Genomic DNA, 22,189 nt, shown 5'->3' with positions numbered 1-22,189 from the left:
TAAGATTTTCCATAGATTATTTTTTTTTAAATTTAAGTTGATCAGTGATTTGCATCAATCTTTTTAAAAAAATTTTCTCTTAACACTTACCTGGATTATTGTTTCCCCTACACCTACCACTTTTCGAGAGTTTTTCAACCTTCCAGGGTTGATTTCCTTTGTAGAATTTTGGGCCATGAGATTATACCCATCCTTTCTCTGAACTCTGAGATCTATCCTCCTGAAATCTAGGCTGCAAGTCTGAGTATACCTCTTTCTTTCTTCTATCACAAATTATATCTTCACAATGTTTCCATCATTCATTTCCTCCCCAACAACCAATTTCTTCTTGTTGGTAAAAATAAAATCCCTAATAAAAATTCTCCTTGTTAACTTCTCTACCTTTTGAAGGAAGAAATTATCATTTAGGCAAATAAATTATTAGCTGCCTTACTTTGGGTAAAAGTTCCAGCAGATAGCCAGATAATGGAAGTGTCCCATTACTCATATATAATACATGGCTTTGATCAGACTGAACTCATCTATTTTCTCTTTGTGTATAGTTGGACTATAGAATACTCTAAGGACAATACTACTTCTATTTCTGCTAGTGTAATCTTCAGTCAATTTTTTTTTAACCTGCTCCTCCTGCCCTGGTAATCTCTGAATTTCCTCAAAGAGTATAACTTCATTTTAATTTTTAATTTAATTTTTTCAATTAAAAATATTTATTTTCTTTATTTTCTACTTCCCTTCATCTGTTGAAGAGAAAAAGAAAAGAAAAAACAAAAGCTTTATAACAAATATACATAGTCAAACAAAACTAATTCCCAAATTGTTCCTGTCCAAATTAGCAAAAGAGATATAGAGATACCTGTACCCTAAAAATTTCACTTCCCTAATAAAAGATAAATTCTTTACATGAGTTCTCTTGTATCACAGTTGGTCATTGTAATGATCAAAATTTTTAAGTCTTCCTGTTATTTTTTTTATAATGCTATTGTTACTATATAAATTTTGTTCTCCTGGTTCTTCTCATTTCATTTTGTATCAGTTCCTACAAGATTTCTCAGAATTCATCCCTTTCATAATTTCTTATAGCACAATAATATTGTTATATTACATTCATATACCATAATTTCTTGAGCCCTGATAAGCATTGCCTGCATTTCTACTTCAAAAAAAAGTATGTACTTAAAAAAAGCTGCCATAAATAAGTTTGTAATATGGAGTACTTTTCCTCTTTCTTTGATCTCATGAATTAATCATCATCAGCAGCAGCAGCAGCATTTATATTACACTTTAAGATTTATACAGTACTTTACAAATGTTAGCTCATTTTATATTTGCAACCACCTTGGGAGTTAGATGATGTTATTGTCCTCCTTTCACAGTTGGGGAAACTAAATCTGAGAGAGGCCTAGTGACTTATCCAGAGACACAGATGTAATATCTGAGGTCAGATTTTAACTTAGGTCTTCCTGACTCCTGGTCTAGCATGCTGTCTACTGTAATAGAAGGTACTAGTCCCCTCACCCCTCTTTCTTATCTCTTCTGAGATAAGACAAAGATAAATTCTGATTTTGTCTTTTATCTCAGAAAGTTCCAGGGCTAGATATGGGATCAAATTTGATTCCTTTTATTAAAATCTTTAGTTTACTTTATTCTCTATGTTTCATGCACTTGTACATAGACATCTGAGATAAGAGTTTTATTCCTGGTATCTTTCTTGGATTTTGTCTCAAGACTTTTTGGGTATCTCTACTGCTATTTTTCCTAACTATATTCTACTAAGTGGACCAAATATAAAGCAGTTTTCTCCATGCCTCGTCTTCTTCTAAAGTTCTTTGACTTGATTTTTTCAGGACTATGAGCAAATACAATCTTATCTGCCTTTGTTAGTTCATTTTGGAGCCTGCTATTTCTGTATTTTAAGCCAAAATTCAGAAAGCCAAATCTTATTCACTGATATTATCTTTTTAATCAGCTTTTCATTTTGGAAGACTTCCTTTCTCTTCTGAAATTCTTTCTTCAGTAAGCAGAAGTGATGGAAACAATACCTGTGTCAGACTTTGTGTATAGTGATACAAAGTGAAGAAAGTATAACCAAAAGAATATCCAATTATTATAGTCAAGACAGCATGGAAAGACAACAAAATCCCAGCCAAATGCAATGACATCCAGCCATGTTAGCAACACTATGCAAATGTAAGGTTACATCCCTCCTTTCTGTTAATAACTGAAAAACTATTATTCAGAATGTATACTTCCTGGGGCGGCTAGGTGGTGCACTGGATAGAGCACCAGCCCAGGAGTCAGGAGTACCTGAGTTCAAATTCAGCCTCAGACACTTAATAATTACCTAGCTGTGTGGCCTTGGGAAAGCCACTTAACCCCCATTTGCCTTGCAAAAAAACTAAAAATCAAACAAAAAGAAACAACCAGAATGTATACTCCCTAAAGAGTGTTTGTTGCAAGGTATGTGTGGCATCAAACTTAAATATATCAGTAAATACAGTATAAAATCACAAAGATGATCTGTTCTTTGATATTGAGCTTATTACCTAATACTTGAGTAATATTTTCTAGATTCCTTAAAACAATACCATTTGTACCTTCATGAGTTATAGGAAATTTATCATCTGGTTTGACAAACGAAGTGGGATACTTTTCTGTAACATTCAGGATCTATGCCCTTAGAGAACAGCATATTTCTCAGTTGTTGCTATCATATCAACAAATAGCTGACTCATTACTTCTCAGCAAACAGTCATCACCTATTCCAACTCATCTCTTCTTCCTTATTATGTGTTCTTTCAATTGACAGCACCTTTGGTTCCATGTCAACATTCTTTGGAGGTCAAGCTCCTTCTTCAATAGAAAGAGCCTCATATTTGGTCCTTAGCTTTATTCAGTGACCCTTTTCCCCTTTTCTTTGTTTCATTTTTCCAACCCCAACCTCATTGACCTCTTTAGATCTTGTTTCTTTTGTTTTCATTTTTAATTCCTTTTTTCAAATTTTTAAGTAATAATTCATTGTCACCCTGGCAAAAAGAATAGACAGTAATTTCTTAAGCCCCTATCCCTTCTCTTCTAAGAGAGAAATCAGTCTTCATTTTAGGCATAGATAAATCACTTGGCCATACTGAAATACAAACGTAGCACCCACACTCTATATTGTTCACTGAAGAATTCTCCTTATATTCTATAACTGTGTGCTATACTCAGGGGTTTTTTGCCTTTCTGTAAATACTATCTTTATATTTGGTCTACCGAATGGTCTGAAGGTCTTCCTTTGTTTTAATTTTTTAAAAACATTTTTATAGATGCAGAGCTATTCACTCTTGCTTATATAAGTGATATGCCTCCTTTTCTAATCACATATCCTTATGTTGCCTACATGCCAATTTTAAAAATACATGTTTTAATTGGTAATATGCTACAACCTATTCACTGTTAAGCTTTCCATTGTCTTTTGTATTACCTGTAATTTGGATTCTTCAGAGATTATAATGTTTAATATATGGTAATTACCCATCACAATATTTGAATTTCTCAAATCTTTTTTGGTTTATCAAGTAAGATACCTTTTCCTTTCAGGAAACCTGTTTGTCATTCCATCCATTAGTTCCACCCCTTCTATAAACTGAAATCCATTTCTGTCATCTGTATCTAAGTGAGTCTACTCACAACCCCATTCCTTACCTACTTTATAATTTTCTCACAAGTACCTTTCAGGTATAGTTCATGGAATCATTTTTTTTTTTAGGTTTTTACAAGGCAAATGGGGTTAAGTGGCTTGCCCAAGGCCACCCAGCTAGGTAATTATTAAGTGTCTGAGACCAGATTTGAACCCAGGTACTCCTGACTTCAGGGCCGGTGCTTTATCTACTACGCCACCTAGCTGCCCTGGAGTCATATATTTTTAATCAAGATTTCACTTTGTAACAGGGGTTCGTAATCTTGTGTTTTGGTCCCTTTTGGGTCTTTGGGTTTGTCGAACAGTAGATTACTGTAGTCATTTACTACTGTTTCTTTTGAACCTATCCTAATCCACTGATCTATTACTCTATTTCATAACCAATATTAGACAGTTTTGATGATTGCCATTTTATAGTATAGTTTTAGATCTGGTAGGGCAGGGTCACCTTTGTTTACATTTTTTTTAATCAATATACCTTGATTTTCTTCACCTTTTGTTGTTCCATATGAACTTTGTTTCAATTTTTTTTTCTAGCTCGGTAAAATAATTATTTGGTAGTTTGATTAGTATGGCACTGAATAAGTAATTTAATTTGGGTAGAATTGTCATTTTTATTATATTAACTTGACCTAACTATGACATTTTCCCAATTATTTAGATCTGACTTTTTGTGTGACAAGTGTTTTGTGATTGTTTATACAGTTTCTGGTTGGTCTTGTGAAATACATTCCCAAGTATTTAATGTTGTTTGCAGTTACATGAAATAGAATTTCTTTCTGTTTCTTGCTCCTGGGCTTTGTTGTTCATATATAGAAATATTGATGATTTATCTGAGTTTATTTTATATTCTGCTACTTTACTGAATTTGTTAATTGTTTCAAATAGTTTTTTTCTTATTAAAGATTTTTATTTTCACTTTTACAATTTTTCCCCCTAATCTTACTTCCCTCCCCCCCACCCCCCACAGAAAGCAATTTGTCAGTCTTTACATTGTTACTATGTTGCACATTGATCCAAATTGAGTGTGATAAGAGAGAAATCATATCCTTAAGGGAGAAACATAAAGTATAAGAGATAACAAGATCAGACAATAAGATCAGTTTTTTTTCTAAATTAAAGAAAATAGTCCTTGGACTTTGTTCAAACTCTACAATTCTTTCTCTGGATACAGATGTTATTCTCCTTTGCAAACAGCCCAAAATTGTCCCTGATTGTTGCACTGATGGAGTGAGCAAATCCATCAAGGTTGATCATCACCCCCATGTTGCTGTTGGGGTGTACAGTGTTTTTCTGGTTCTGCTCATCTCACTCAGCATCCATTCATGCAAATCCCTGCAGGCTTCCCTGAATTCTCATTCCTCCTGGTTTCTAATAGAACAATAGTGTTCCATGACATACATACACCAGTTTGCTGAGCCATTCCTCAAATGAATGACATTTACTTGATTTCCAATTCTTTGCCACCACAAACAGGGCTGCTATGAATATTTTTGTACAAGTGATATTTTTACCCTTTTTCATCATCTCTTCAGGGTATATAGACCCAGTAGTGGTATTGCTGGGTCAAAGGGTATGCAAATTTTTGTTACCCTTTTGGGCATAGTCCCAAATTTCTCTCCAGAAAGGTTGGATGAGTTCACAGCTCCACCAACAATATAATTTCCCACAACCCTTCCATCATTGATCATTATCCTTTATGGTCATATTGGCCAGTCTGAGAGGTGTGAGGTGGTACCTCAGAGAAGCTTTAATTTGCTTTTTTCTAATAATTAGTGATTTAGAGCAATTTTTCATATGACTATGGATTGCTTTGGTCTCCTCATCTGTAAATTGCCTTTGCATATCCTTTGACCATTTGTTAATTGGGGGATGGCTTTGTTTTTAAAATATGACTCAGTTCTCTGTATATTTTAGAAATGAGTCCTTTGTCAGAAACATTAGTTGTAAAGATTGTTTCCCAGTTTATTACATTTCTTTTGATCTTGGTTATAGTGGTTTTATCTGTGCAAAAGCTTTTTAATTTAACGCAATTGAAATCATCTAGTTCAAATAGTTTTTAAGATGATTTTCTTACATATATGCAAAGAATAAAAGCTTTGCTTCCTCATTGCCAATTCTGATTCCTTTAATTTTTTTTCTTCTCTTCACCCTGATTTTATTGAAAATGCTCCCAATTTATCCCCATTACATATAATATATGTTGATATTTTAGCTAGATACTGCTTATTATTTTTAAGGAAAATCACTTATTTCTATATTTTCTAATATTTCTAATAGGAATAGATGTATTTTATCAAAGGCTTTTTCAGCATCTATTGAAATAATCATATTGTTTCTGTTGGTTTTGTTATTGATATGTTCAATTACATTGTTTTCCTAATATTGAACCATCCCTCTCTACCTGGTATAAATCCTACCTGATCATGGTGTCTTCTCCTAGAAATAACTTATAGTAATCTCCTTGCTAAAATTTTATAGAATATTTTTGCATCAGTGTTCATTAGGGAGATTGGTCTATAATTTTCTTTATCTGTTTTGGTTCTTCCTGGTTTAAGTATCAGCAGCATATTGGTGTTATAAAAGGAATTTGGCAGAACTCTAACTATTTTTTAAAATAGTCTATATAGAATAGGAATTTCTTTAAATGTTTGGTAGAATTCACTTATAAATTTATCTGGACCTGAGGATTTTTTTCTTAGGGAGTTGATTAATGATTTCTTCAATTTCTTGTTCTGAAATGGGGTAATTTAAGCATTTTATTTCCTCTAATGTTAATCTGGGCAATTTGTAGTTTTGTAATCCATTCATAACAAATTTATTGGCATACAATTTGGCAAAATAGCTCTGAATTATCTCTTTGATTTCCTCCTCATTGGTGGTTAGTTCATCCTTTTCATTTTTGATACTGGTAATTGTTATCTTCTTTCTCTTTTAAAACTCAAATTAAACAGAGGTTTATCTATTTTATTGTTTTTTTTCATAAAACCAACTCTTAGTTTTATTTAGTAGATCAATGGTTTCCTTACTTTCAATTTTATTAATATTTTCCTTGATTTTCAGAATTTATAATTTGGTATTTAATTGGGGATCTTCAATTTGTTCTTTTTTTCCTAGCTTTTTTTTTTGTTTGCATACCCAATTCATTGATCTCCTCTTTATCTATTTTATTCATATATCAGTGTTTAGAGATATAAAATTTCCCCTCAAAAATGCCTTGGTGGAATCCCATAAATAAAATGTCTCATTGTTATCATTTTCTTAGATGTAATTACTGATTGTTTCTTTGAGTTGTCATTTAATCTACTCATTCCTTAAAATTAAGTTATTGAGACTTCCTGCCAAGGTGGCAGAGAGAAGACAGGCACTGCATTAAGTGCTCCCTGTGTCCTCTCAAAAATAACATGAAAGAAACCTCCTAAAAGAAACTCCATCAACAAAAACCCAGAAAAAGAAGCTAGGAGGTGAACACCAAACAACAAAGTCTGTCTCAGGGGAATGTGGGTGAACCAGGAGGAGACCAGAGGGTCAGCGCAGGGACAGCAGGGAGGAGAGGCTAAAGGACTGGCTGCAGAGACTTTTAGAGACTTTGGTGAGAGGCAGATTGAGAACCAACTTTAGCCATGGAGTCTTTGGCCCCTCAAAATCTAACAGCTAGGTATGGGGACCCGAGTTCCATACTTTTGGAGAATTCTTCCAGGAACAAATGGTAGCAAAATCTAACAGCTAGGTATGGGGACCCGAGTTCCATACTTTTGGAGAATTCTTCCAGGAACAAATGGTAGCAAAATCTAACAGCTAGGTGTGGGGACCAGAGTTCCATACTTTTGGAGAATTCTTCCAGGAACAAATGGTAGCAAAATCTAACAGCTAGGTGTGGGGACCCGAGTTCCATACTTTTGGAGAATTCTTCCAGGAACAAATGGTAGCAAAATCTAACAGCTAGGTGTGGGGACCCGAGTTCCATACTTTTGGAGAATTCTTCCAGGAACAAATGGTAGCAAAATCTAACAGCTAGGTGTGGGGACCCGAGTTCCATACTTTTGGAGAATTCTTCCAGGAACAAATGGTAGCAAAATCTAACAGCTAGGTGTGGGGACCCGAGTTCCATACTTTTGGAGAATTCTTCCAGGAACAAATGGTAGCAAAATCTAACAGCTAGGTGTGGGGACCAGAGTTCCATACTTTTGGAGAATTCTTCCAGGAACAAATGGTAGCAAAATCTAACAGCTAGGTGTGGGGACCCGAGTTCCATACTTTTGGAGAATTCTTCCAGGAACAAATGGTAGCAAAATCTAACAGCTAGGTGTGGGGACCCGAGTTCCATACTTTTGGAGAATTCTTCCAGGAACAAATGGTAGCTGACTTACCCCTACTGCCCATCCCCTCAGGCATAGGTGTAGATTAAGGAGCACACTCAGCTGAAAGGGAGATTGGCTTCCAGCCCATTGTTCAAGGTCAACTCAGACCTTGCTGCCCCTCCTCCCTCCTTCCTCCTTCCTTACTCCCTCCAGGGTAGAGAGTGGGCTTCAATCACTACAGAGAAAGCAACTAGCACCCCCCTACTGGCTGGCCCTTGGAATTACTAAACCAAGTGAACAAAGCCTCTTAGGATCTTCAAAAGCAAACTTCTGAGAGCCAACCCCTCCCCTAACACAAGATCCTAGAATAATGAAGAAAAACCAGCGAAAAGGGGGGATGCATGGAGAAATATTTAGAAGGATCAGATTCTAACCCAGAGAGATCAAGCACTTCTGAGGAGAATATGAATTGGTCTCCAGCCCAGAAAGACTTCCTTGAAGAAATCAGGAAGGAGTTTAAAAATCAATTGGAAAAGTTGGGAAAAGAAACTCAGGAGAAAATTAATACATTGCAAGAGAAAATTAACATCTCACAAAAAGAAAACAAATATTGGAAAATACAGTTGGACAAATACAAAATGAGAATAATTCTCTCAGATCCTCAATTGGGCAAATGGAAAACTCCTTCAAAAATAGAATTGACCAATTGAAAAAGGAGTTGCTAAAGGTAAATAAAGAAAATTCTTCTCTAGGAAAAAAGAATGAAATCTGTGGAGCCAACAAGATTCTGTTAAACAAACTAAAAGATTGAAAAAAATAGAAGAAAATGTAAAATACCTTATCAGCAAAACCACTGACCTCAAGAACCGATCGAGAAAGGACAATGTGAGAATTATAGGACTTCCTGAAAACATTGAAAAGAAAGAAAGCCTGGACTTAATATTATAGGATTTAGTGTTGGGAAACTGCCCTGATACCATGGAACCAGAGGGCAAATTAGTTATTGAAAGAATATATCGATCCCCTCTGGAAAGAAATCCTTAAATGAAAACACCAAGAAATGTTGTGGCCAAATTCTAGAACTATCAGATGAAAGAGAAAATCCTACAAGCAGCCAGAAAGAAACAATTTAAATACCAAGGAACCACAGTAAGGATTTCATAGGACCTGGCTGCATCAACGTTAAGGGATTAAAGGGCCTGGAATGAGATATTCTGAAGAGCAAGGGAGCTCAGAATGCAGCCAAGAATCCACTATCCATCAAACCTGAGCCTTCTCTTCCAAGGGAAAAGATGGACATTCAGTGAACTGGGGAACTTTCATTCTGGTCGTTTCATCAGGAAATGTTGAAAGAGAAAATTTGGACATCAAACGGGAGACTCAAGAGATGCACGAAAAGTTTAAAAAGGGGGGGGGTAAAGAAAAAAACTGCTATCCAATAAGATAAAATTGCATTTGGGAGAAAGATTCTCATAACTCCTGAGAATTGTAACTGTACCAGAGAGAATATGTTTAGCCAGAAGTGATGGACACTCATGACTTGTCCATGAGACTGCTATCCAAAAAGATGAAACTGGCTATATCCCTTCCTGGGAGAAAGACTCTAATAAAGAATGGTAACTCTATTAGAGAGAATATACTTAGCCAGATATGGACACTCATAACTTTTCTGTGACTCAGAATGATTTAAAAACAACACCTCCTTAAAGGTTGATAAGGGGTCAAACACATTGAAGGTGGTGGTATTCAGAAACAAAACACTGGGGAATATGGATAAAAGGGAAAAGGGGGAAAATACTAACAAAGGGAAGATAGCAAGGAGGGCAATAAAGAGTAATTATAATTTTGAATGTGAATGGGATGAACTCTCCTTTAAAATGTAAGTGAATAGCAGATTAAAAATCAGAATCCTATAATATGCTGCTTATAGGAAACTCATTTGAAGCAGAAAGATACATATAGAGTAAAGGTAAAAGGTTGGAGCAAAATATATTTTGCTTCAGCTGAAATGAAAATCATTATCTTATGTAATTTTGTAATCTCGTTTATTTTATTTTTCTTCCTTAAGGATATGATTTGATTTCTCTCTCATCACATTCAACTTAGATCAATGTATACCAACTAGAGTCCTGATGTTTGTAGGACCTGAGTTCAAATGTGATCTCAGACATATAAGTTAAGTGGAAAGTTACATAATTCAAATTGTGATCCCCAAAAAAAGAAGCTACCTATTTTTATTGCAAATTTTATTTTTTTAAATCTTCCATTTGGGGGGGTTATTTGATGACCCAGTGGATAGAACACCAGCCCTGGAGTCAAATCCAACCTCAGACACTTAGTAATTACCTAGCTGTGTAACTTTGGGCAAATCACTTAACCCCATTGCTTTGCAAATCATACATACATATATATATATACATATATATATATATATATATATGTATATATATATATATATATATATATATATATATGTTATTTAGTTTCCAATTAGTTTTTGGTTTATCTTTCCATGACCCTTTGTTACATGTAATTATTGCATCATGGTATGAAAAGTATATATTATTTCTGACTTTCTGCATTTGATTATAAGATTTTTATGCCCTAGTACATGGCCAGTTTTGGTATATATACCACAGAGAAGATGTATTCTTTTCTATCCCCATTAAGTTTTCTACAGAGATCGATCATATCTTAAGTTTTCTAAGATTTTATTCACCTTCTTAACTTCCATTTTGTTTATTTTGTGTTTAGATTTCTCTAGTTCTGAGAGAGGGTTGAGGTGTTCTCCATTATTAAAGTTTTTCTATCTATGTCTCCTTGTAATTCACCCAGCTTTTCCTCTAGGAATTTGGATGCTATACCATTGGGTGCATACATGTTTAATAATGATATAGCTTCATTGCCTATGGTACCTTTTAAGAAGATGTAGTTTCCTTCCTTATCCTCTTTAATGAGATTGATTTTTGCTTTTTCTTTATCTGAGGTCAGGATAGCTACCCCTGATGTTTTTACTTTAGCTGAAGCATATTTTGCCTCAGGATTTTTCCTTTACCCTGTGTATTTCTCTGCTTCAGATGTGTTTCTTGTTAACAGCATATTGTAGTATTCTAGTTTTTAATCCATTCTGCTATCTGCTTCTGTTTTATAGAAGAGTTAAGATTATTCTGTATTTCCTTCATGCTATCATGCTATCTTTGCCCATTTATATTTTTCTCTTTCCTTTTGTCTCATTCCTTCTCAGTAGTTTTATTCTCCTTACTCCTTTAACTTTTCTTTTAAATTTTAACTTTTAAATTTTAACTTTCAGTTTATTTTCACTTATACCTTTGCCTTCCCTTTCATCAATTCCTTCTTCCTTTTTCTTTCTTTTCTCTCCCCCACCCCAACTTCCCTATAGAGTAGACTAGATTTTTCAACCGGAATAAGAATGTATCTTATTCCCTCTCTAGACCAAATCTGTTGAATAGAATTTAGTCTGTGTTCATACTCTCCCTTTCACTCTACTGTAATAGATCCCTGTGCCTCTTCACCTGGCATTATTTAGTGATAGAAATACTATAAAACAAGAACTATCACTCATAGGTTGATTAATTTGATTGCTTAATAAGCTCAAAGTACTATCAAAGTACAAAGGTTGATTGCTTGATTGTTTGATAAGTAGCATTGCCTTATAGTCACTAAATACCCTCTTCTGTTTTATAAGAAATACACTTCAAGAGTCATGAATCACATCAAATTATAATAATTTTATACCTTACCCCCTTTTCAAGTCCCCTCCAAGGACACATAGCCCTCATGAGCCAAAGCACCATACAAAACCAAATCATTTGAGTCATTTTTACCACACACTCCCCCTCCCCAGCATACTCTCTCCCACACTCCCCTCCTTTGGCTCCCCAACAATGGTACTTAAACCCTTGTTAACTGAAGTATGGATTAAGTCCAACCCTTCTAAGTAGGTTCCCACCCTCTGCCCCTATAGTAACTTCTGCTTTAATTAACCATAAAGTTTCTAAGTGCTCCACGTACTGGGACACTCTGAAGATCTTTCATAAGAACTTTAAAATTGATTGTAAGGTATGGGAGACACTGACTCCAGACCACCCAGCATAGGATTCCCTCATCAGAGAAAATACTAACCTTTATGAGCAAGACAGAATTAAATTAGGTCAAAGGAAACTGAGACACAGAAATTTAGTCAAAACATCTCAGCTTTTCATCTGAGCTTTTTGTCTCAAACACAGTGTTGTCATCTTGGTCCTCCCCAATGGAAAGGCAAGAACCAACCATACACTTATATTCTAAATATATTTCTTCAATTATATTCAACCCTTTAACTATCCTAAGAAAAATACAATTTTTTTAATAAATATTTTATTTACTGACCAACATAGCAGTTCTAAATCCATAGCTTCTGGAAGAAGCTCTTGTTTTTGCCTGTCTTGTACCTTTCTTCAAACTTGACCTTGGCCTCCCTCCTGGCCTTCAGTTTCAGTGCAGGGTCACAGAACACATCTTTGTTGACAACTGTTTTGTCCAATGGGATATCCACAGAATATTTGGTGGACATGAGATGGTTGTAGTTATAAACCTTTACGAAGGACTTGATTTTCGATTCCTTGGCAATCTTCTTTTTTCCCCCATTGCTCCCATCACTTTGCAAGGGTAGTGGTCAATACCTGCCACCAAGGCATGACTGTAGGGCCTTTCAGAGGTCCCATCAATGTTCTTCATGATGACAGCTTTGCGCCCCAAGTACCATCAGGCCAGGACCAGCACCACCTTCCCGGATTTCATGAACTTGCCCATTTCAACTTGAAGAGGGGACACTCCTTGAGCCCAGAAAAATACAATTTTCAAGATTTACAAAGTTTTTATATCTTCCTTTTAGGGTTGTATACAATTGATATTCTTGACTAACATTGTTTTGCTTTTTTCCCCCCACTTTTCATTTGCATTTTTATGCATCTCTTGTGTCTTATATAAAATTTTAGAAGTTCTCTATTTTGTTAAATGTTCATCTTTTTCCTGGACAGAATATGCTGAATTTTGCAGTGTAGTAAATTCTTGGTTGTAATCCAAGGTCCTTTGCCCTCTAATATATGGTATTCCAGGTTCTCCTGTCTTTCAGTGTTGAAGTTGATAAGTCCTGTATAAGTCTGATTGTGTTTCCTTTGTATTTAAATTGCTTTGAAGTATTTTCACCTTTTGTTTGAGAATTCTGAAATTGGCCTATGATAGCTTTTTTTAATCCTGAGGTCTCTTTCTGGAGGAATTCTGTTTATTCTTTCAATGAATATTTTGTCTTTTTACTCTAGGAGATTTGGACAGTTTTTCCTGATAATTTCCTGAAAGATGTTTTCCAAGTTCTTTTTTGGATCTAGGACTTTGGGTAGTCTAATAGTTCACAAATTATCTCTCCTGGATTTATTTTCTGTTTATTTTTTCTAAAAGGTACTTCATGTTTTCTTCAATTTTTTTCCTGCCTTTTTACTTTGTTTGATGGAATCTTGTAGTCTTATAGATTTATTGGTTTCTATTTCTACAATTCTAATTTTTAGGATTTTATTTTCTTGTTAGTTTTTGTGTTTCCTTTTCTAGCTGGATAATTTTACTCTTTGCTGAGTTGCATTCCTTTTCTAGTTGATTGATTTTATTTTTTGAAGAGTGAAATTCTTTTTCTGGTTGGTTATTTTTACTTTTAAAGGAGTTGATTTCTTTGGTCAATTTTTCATAATTTTTCTGCATGACTTAATTTTTTTCCATTTTTCTTCTTCCCCTCTTCTTTGGTTTTTAAAATATTTTTTAAGCTCTTTGATGAGCTTTTGAATTTGAGTCCAAGTCACAGACTCTTTGAGACTTCACCTGTAGGTAGTTTTTCATTTTTTTTTCTTCTGCATAGTAGAAGCATGCTCCTTTAGCTTTTTTGCTCATCTTGATTGTCTGAGCTCTAATCCTGGGATATAGGGAGTATAGACCCAAGGTTTTTATGCTGGGATTGGGGTCTGATCCCTGACTTTTCATTAGCTAAGATGTTGCCTTTGCAGTCCACGTCTTGCCTTTGCAGAGGTTTGTTTCCTCCTTTATGTCCAAGTTCTGCCTTTGCAGTGATTTGTTCCCAACCCAGAGTTCAGACTTTGTGTGGGGTTGAGACCCTTCCTGCTGGCTTGTTATATAGGTGCCAGGGCCTATACTGTTGTCAAGTTGTAATTTTATTTCCCCATTTACCCCAAAGACACAAACCTTCATTGAAGATCCTCTACAATGTCTACCGTTGAAAATTTCTTTGGATCTTGTCTTTATTCGGTGGCATCTGAAGCTTTAATGTCTGTACAGAGGCTTCATCTAGCTTTGTGTAGAGAAAAGCCTCTTAGCTTGCTAGCTTCATGGTGCCATCTTGGCTGCTCCTCAGAATTTTTAAATATATAAAATAAGAAAACAGAATTAAGAAGTGAACCAATTTTATTGAAATGCATTTATAAAAAAAATTTAAGGTCATGAATCCCAGATCCTGCTTTAGAAGATGTTTAATTTTAAAGAAAACAGAAGAACATTCATATCAAAGTCCTCGCCAGTGACCTCATTGATTTTATTATTCATCCCCACCCCTGCCCATTTCTTCCTTGCCAAACCAGAATGGAGTGCAAAAACCCTTCTATGTGTATCAATCTGTACTTCTGTCTCTTTAATACCAGATCAAAGTCTTGGCGGTTTCTCCAGTAGAAGATAATGCTGCCTATTATCATAATGCCTCCAAAAACAAGTAGCTGGAGAGAGTTACACTGTCTTTGTGACAGACTACTGTTGCTTTTCTCCTGACTCAGCATTCTCCCTTTTTGAATCAACTGCCCTTGTTAATGTTCAACTATAATGATGCTCTACAACCCTGGATGCTCATAACCCAGAATGTGTGGCAACATGCCCATTACATGTGATTGCAATCATAAAAAGCATCATTGGGAAAAGAGTGATGTCAGAAATCAACTTTTGTATTCATGAGAAACTTAAGAGCACTAAAACCCTCTCAGTTTCTCTAATCTAGTTTGAATTCCTATATCTATTCAATCCTTCTTCCACCTTGAACAATTATCCAACATCTGTCTAAAATAAAGATTTTACGTGTGTATACAAATTACATATATATATATATATCTTTACACACAAATGAGAGAGAGAGAGAACGAGAACATGTATTATCAATTCAATTGAGCAATATGTATCCTTCATCTTCTTTATTTTTCCATTATGAATAGAATACTGACTATAGGCATCATTTAAAAGGGCCTTTCTAGGCCTCTATATATAACACAGTTCATACCAAACCACAAGTAAAGAGGGAAGCTCATCAGTAAAAATTCTTTTCTGTTTGAATGCTGTACAGGACATTCTCCATGACTCTAGGGGACAGTATCACTTTTTGGTGACACTGTGTTGTAGAACAAACAAATCTAAGGGTACAGCTAACATAAAATCTAATATGATCTTATCCTTTGTGTGAGATAGTTTATGTGAAGAAAGCCTTTAAGGCTCCATCTTTTTCTAATACTTTGTCAATGCTTTTTGGTAATCAATAAGTAGTAGACATAGATTTTTATACTCCTCCATCAGTTATATGACAATAAAAATATTGTCTTTAATGTAAAGTCATATGTAAAATTTTGTCCCTTATGTGAGCAGGCAGGTTTCAAAGAAAAAATCTATTGGCAATTATAATCATTATGACCAGCAATTTGAAGTTATTAATCTTTAGCCAGCAATCTCACTTATACTCCCAAAGAAATCAAAGAAAGAGGAAAAGAATCCATATTGAAAAATATTTATAGTATCTCTTTTTGGTAGTGGCAAGGAACTGGAAACTAAGGGGGTTACCATCAACTTGGCAGTGGCTAAACAAATTATGGAATATCATCATGGAATATGGTATACTATTGTATGGAATGGAATAATATTGCACTGTAAGATTTTATGAAAAGAACAACTCCAGAAAAACCTGAGAAGACTTTCTATGAACTGATGTAGAATGAAGTGAGTAGAGTCAGGAAAACAATTTATACAATAACAATATTGCTATTGTTGTTATATAGAGATAGTTTTGAAAGGCTTAGGAATTCTGATCATTTCAGGGACTAATCATGATTATGAAGGTCCAATAAGAAAATATGTTAGACACTTCCCGATGGAGAGATAATAGATTCAGAATGCAGAATGAGATATATATTTTTGAATATAGCCAATGGGAGAATTTGTTTTGCTTAACAATGCATATTTATTATAAGGGCTTTGTTTTTCCTTTTAGGATAAGATAAGGTAAAAGAAAAAAATAAGTGCTTGCTAACTGAAAAACATAAAAGAAAATATAAACCTACCTATTCATTTCTCACGTTCTCCATTTGATGCATACCCAGACAGTCCTAATAAAGATTTTACAGAAACTAATGGTATGTGTCAGTAGTAACTGGGATCTTTTCTTTTCCTTTTTATAAAATTACTTATTTTTGACTTTAATTTTTTAAAACTTGGAGTTCCAAACTCTCTCCCTGCCTTCTACCTTTGAGAAGGCAAGTAATATAACAATTATATATGTGAAGTCATGTAAAATATATTTACTTATGGGCCACATTTAAAAAAAAAAAAAAGCAAGAACAATAAAGTGAAAAAGTATACTTAAATCTGCAGTAGAGTTTATCGGTCCTTTTTTCATCATGAATTTTGTTGAAATTTTTTATTTTTTCAGTAAACTTTTTTTAAACAATACTACCACCATGATTTTTCCATTCTTTATATCAATTCCTCTTTCAGATACTGAAATTTGATATCCCTGTCTCTTTAAACTTATGTCACTTCAAGTATGGATTTCTAGTATACATATACCAACTATAGTTTCTTCTGTGCAATTTCTACTTCCCCATATAGCACACTGTATATTGAAGTGTTAGAGTTCAATGATTGTTGGTAAGATTAAATTGTTATTAAAAATACTGACATCTGTTCAATTTAACATCTTTTTGTTGTTTACTTCCAGTTTCATCTATAAATATTCTAGGAATGATTTGACTTAGCTAAAGTTGATGCTAATCTTATTGTAGGTTTTTTCTCCTATTCTTTTTTTGTGAAGCACTATTATTTAGTCTTCCACTTGTTCTCTATAAAATTTTATAAATAAGATTGTATTCTAAACTAAAGTTGACTTGCCTACTATATCTTTCTGCTTGTCAAGGAGATTGGGTATTTGCTGATCAATTACGTTTCTGAGGTTTGTAGAGATTGTTTTGCATTGATTAAAATTTTCTAAGACAGTAATAATTCAAGAAAAATTCATAGGGGGCTAATATGTGTTAGGCACTGTGCTAGGGTTTGGGAATACAAATACAAAAATATAGTCTATGCTCCCAGAAGCTTATATTCTACTATATATCAACTATCTATTTTTAGCTTTATGTCATCTGAAAATTTGATAATTCTATTCATCTCTTTACTCAAGTCAATGATGACAAGTTCACATAGCCTAGAGACTTTTTTCCAAGTTGACATCAAACCTTTTAATAACTACTCTTTGATCTAGCCATTCAACTGCCTAATTATACTATGGTCTAGTCCATATTTCATCATCTTTTCACAAGAATGAATTTGTCAAATGTGTTACAGAAATCTAATTATGCAATTGTAGCATTTCCCTGATCTGTGGTCTAATAATTGATTAAAATGGAAATAGAGCTATTTTAACATGACACATTCTTTTATGTTTAATTTTATTTTGATTAGATATTATTTGAGTTTTACAATCCCCCCCATCTTGCTTCCCCCCCCCCCCCCCCCGCCATGGAAAGCACTTTGTCAGTCTTTACTTTGTTTCCGTGTTATAACTTGATCCAAATTGGGTGTGATGAGAGAGAAATCATATCCTTAAAGAAGAGAAGTCTAAGAGGTAACAAGATCAGACAATAAGATATCTGTTTTTTTTTCTAAATTAAAGGAAATAGTCCTTGCGCTTTGTTTAAACTCCACAGCTTCTTATCTAGATACAGATGGCACTCCTTTGCAGACAGCCCAAAATTGTTCCCAATTGTTGCACTAATGGAATGAGCAAGTTGTTCAAGGTTTAACATCACTCCCATGTTGCTGTTAGGGTGTATAGTGTTTTTCTGGTTCTGCTCATCTCATTCAGCATCAGTTCATGTAAATCCTTCCAGGCTTCCCTGAAATCCTGTCCCTCCTGGTTTCTAATAGAACAATATTGTTCCATGACATACATATACCACAGTTTGCTAAGCCATTCCCCTATTGAAGGACATTTACTTGATTTCCAATTCTTTGCCACCACAAACAGGGCTGCTATAAATATTTTTATACAAGTAATGTTTTACCCTTTTTCCTCATCTCTTCAGGGTATAGACCCAGTAGTGGTATTGCTGGATCAAAGGGTATGCACATTTTTGTTGCCCTTTGGGCATAGTTCCAAATAGCTCTCCAGAAGGGTTGGATGAGTTCACAGCTCCAATAGTGTAATAGTGTCCCAGATTTCCCACATCCCTTCCAACAATGATCATTATCCTTCCTGGTCATATTGGCCAATCTGAGAGGTGTGAGGTGGTACCTCAGAGAAGCTTTAATTTGCATTTCTCTTATAATTAATGATTTAGAGCATTTTTTCATATGGCTATGGATTGCTTTGATCTCCTCATCTGTAAATTGCTTTTGTATATCCTTTGACCATTTGGGGGAATGGCTTTTTGTTTTAAAAATATGATTCAGTTCTCTGTATATTTTAGAAATTAGTCCTTTGTCAGAATCATTGGTTGTAAAGATTGTTTCCCAATTTGCTACATTTCTTTTGAGCGTGGTTACAGTGGTTTTATCTGTGCAAAAGCTTTTTAATTTAATGTAATCGAAACATCTAATTGGTTTTTGGTGATGTTCTCCAAATTGCTCCCCTTTCCATAGATCTGACAGGTAGACTAATCCTTGATCTTCTAATTTGCTTGTAGTATTGTTTTTTTTTTTTAATGTCTAAGTCCTGTAACCATTTGGATCTTATCTTGGTAAAGGGTGTGAGGTGTTGGTCTAATCTAAGTTTCTTCCATACTAACTTCCAATTATCCCAGTAATTTTTATCAAAGAGGGAGTTTTTATCCCAATGGCCAGACTCTTTGGGTTTATCACACAGCAGCTTACTATAATCATCTCCTGCTATTACACTGGTCCACCACTCTATTTCTTAGCCAACACCAAACAGTTTTGATGACTGATGCTTTATAATATAATTTTAGATCAGGTAGGGCTAAGCTACCTTCTTTTGTGCATTTTTTTCATTAAGCACCTGGCAATTCTTGACTTTTTATTTCTCCATATGAATTTACTTACAATTTTTAATAACTTGTTAAAGTGATTTTTTCGAGTTTTGATTGGTAGGGCACTAAACAGTTTAGTTTTGGTAGCATTGTCATTTTTATTATATTAGCTCTACCTATCTGTGAACAGTTGCTATTTGCCCGTTTATTTAAATCTGATTTAATTTGAGAAGTGTTTTATAATTGTTTTCAAAAAGATTCTGTGTCTGTCTTGGCAAATAGACTCCCAAATATTTTATATTGTCTGAGGTTACTTTGAATGGGATTTCTCTTTCTAGTTCTTCCTGCTGTTTCTTGCTAGACATATATAGAAAAGTTGAGGATTTATGGGGGTTTATTTTATAACCTGCAACTTTGCTAAAATTGCTAATTGTTTCCAGTAGTTTTTGGATGATTTCTTGGGATTCTCTAAGTAGACCATCATGTCATCTGCAAAGAGTGAGAGTTTTGTCTCTTCCTTCCCAATTCTAATTCCTTCAATTTATTTTTCTTCTCTAATTGCTGATGCTAACATTTCTAATACAATATTGAATAGTAGTGGTGATGATGGGCACCCTTGTTTCACCCCTGATCTTATTGGGAATGCCTCTAGCTTCTCCCCATTGAATATAATGCTTGTTGATGGTTTCAAATAGATACTGCTAATTATTTTAAAGTAACAGTCCATTTATTCCTATATTCTCTAGTGTTTAATAGGAATGGATGCTGTATTTTGTCAAAAGCTTTTTCAGCATCTATTGATATGATCATATGATTTCTGATAGTATACTCAATTATATCAACAACAAACCTAACAGTTTTCCTAATATTGAACCAACCCTGCATTCCTGGAATAAATCCTACTTGATCATATTGTATTATCCTAGTGATGACTTATAATCATTTTGCTAAGATTTTATTTAGGATTTTTCCATCTATATTTATAACATGACATATTCTTGATGAAGCCATGCTTTTTCCTTGTGGTCATCAGAAAAATAGAAGAAAAAAATACTGGAAAAAGATAAATCCTAGGGTTTTTTTTTATTGAAAGATTTGTTTTTATTTCTCCCTTTTTAATCAGTGGTTTTTAAAATCACTTTGTATAATGACTTAAAATGTCCTCATCTTTATCCTTTGTTCTATTTCAATGCCTTATTGTGAGATAGTACTAAATTTTTATAAGACAAGTGAATGGAAAGGATGCTGAATTTTCATTCAAGAAGACCAGGGTTTAAATATTGACTCAGTGTGACACTGAACAAGTCCATAACCCTCTCTGAACTTCATTTTTAATGATTAAAGGATAAATTACATGATCTCCAAATTCTCTTACAAATATAACTCCATGATACTATAATCCAATGATTTTAAGCTCTTGTGTGCTCTTTCTAGTTACAAAAAACTTTAAATATAAAAGACTCATGTCTATGTTTTTAAAAAAATAAACACAGAAATATAGCTTGTGCAAAGACATGTTTGTAGGAGATGGAATTTGATATGAGAAACATCAAGTGGACTAGTTTGGCAAGCTGTAGCATGGAGTACAGGAAGAAAAATATTATGAAATCAGTCTTGAAAGATAAGGTGGGAAAGCAGAAAATGGGGATTTTTATGGACTCAGATAAAGGTCTTCCTATCTCAAAAATATAGAAAATTTTTGTCAAATCTATAAGAATATGAGTCATTCCTCAATTGGAAAATGCTCAAAAGATATTAACAGGAAGTTTTCAGAAGAAGAAATCAAAAATATCTATAGTAATATAAAAATGCTCCAAAAATCACTGTTGATTAGAAAAAAATGCAATTAAAACAATTTTCCTTTTCCAGTTGGTCAATTTTACTTTTAAGGATAGTGTTTTGTTTTGGTCAGTTTTTAATAATTCTCCTACATGACTTTCATTTCTTTTTTCAGTTTTTCTTTTTCCCTCTCTTCTTTGGTTTTTGAAAATCTTTTTTGAACTCTAAGAGATCTTTTTGTATTTGAGACTAATTCATAAACCCTTTTGAGGCTTCACATGTAGGCATTTTGTCACTGTTTTCTTCTGAGATGGCATTTTATCATCCTTATTAGAATAGTTACTTTCTAAGGTTAGTGTACTTTTGGGGGATTTTTTGGCTTATTTTGATATTTTAGAACTGTTTCTGGGGCACAGGTAGTACCAAGCTTTTGGTGCTGGGGGTCAGGGGTCTGGGCCCTGACTTTTCACTCTGGCATTTTTGTTGTTCATAGTTTACTCTGTTTTCATGGTTTGCCCCCTGTGCTAGAGTAGTTCAGTGCTGCACCAGCATTCAGGAGCTTGAACCTTGCTTTCCGAGTTGGGGTTGTGACCCTCACTGCTGGTCTGCTGAACCATAACCTGAGCCAACTCTGTGACTAAGATCCTTTCTATGACTTGGGCTACTTTTACCCATGTGAAAGTGACCTTTTTCCTGAAGGTCCTCCAAGATAACTCACTGAAAAGTTGTTCCACTATTTTTTTTAAATTTTTTTTTGTGGGTTCTGTTGTCTTATGATTTGTTTAGAGGCTTCATTAAAATTTGTTTCAAGAAAAGCTCCAGGAGTTTCCTTGCTTCATGCCACCATCTTGGCTCCTTAAACAGCTTTGAGACATCATCTCATACCTGTCAGATTGGCTAAAATGATACAAGAGGGAAATGACAGATGTTGAGGGAGATGTGGCAAAATTGGGTTATTAATCCACTGTCAGTGGAACTGAGGATTGATCCAACCATTTTGGAAAGCAATCTGGAATCATGCCCCAGAGTTAAAAAAAAAAACTTTGACCCTGCAAAGTGGTTGTTTCCCAAAGTGATTGGGGTAAAAGCAAGAGAACATTTATAGTTTAGAATATTTAAAGCAGCTCTTTTTGTAGTGA

The 22,189-nt window shown here is 34.4% G+C and overlaps 1 protein-coding gene and 1 pseudogene across 3 annotated transcripts in view; one reads left to right on the top strand and one right to left on the bottom strand.

The window, feature by feature from the left end:
- Positions 1 to 22,189, top strand: part of ANKRD31 (ankyrin repeat domain 31) — a 201,089-nt gene that overhangs the window by 131,741 nt on the left and 47,159 nt on the right. The window lies entirely within an intron of this gene.
- LOC141503396 (large ribosomal subunit protein eL27-like) lies at positions 12,383 to 12,883 on the bottom strand (annotated as a pseudogene).

The sequence above is a fragment of the Macrotis lagotis genome, chromosome X, assembly GCF_037893015.1.
Source record: "Macrotis lagotis isolate mMagLag1 chromosome X, bilby.v1.9.chrom.fasta, whole genome shotgun sequence".
In the NCBI taxonomy this organism is placed as follows: domain Eukaryota; kingdom Metazoa; phylum Chordata; class Mammalia; order Peramelemorphia; family Peramelidae; genus Macrotis; species Macrotis lagotis.
The sequence above is the reverse complement of the archived record's forward strand: the minus strand, read 5'-3'. Positions and strand labels throughout refer to the sequence as shown.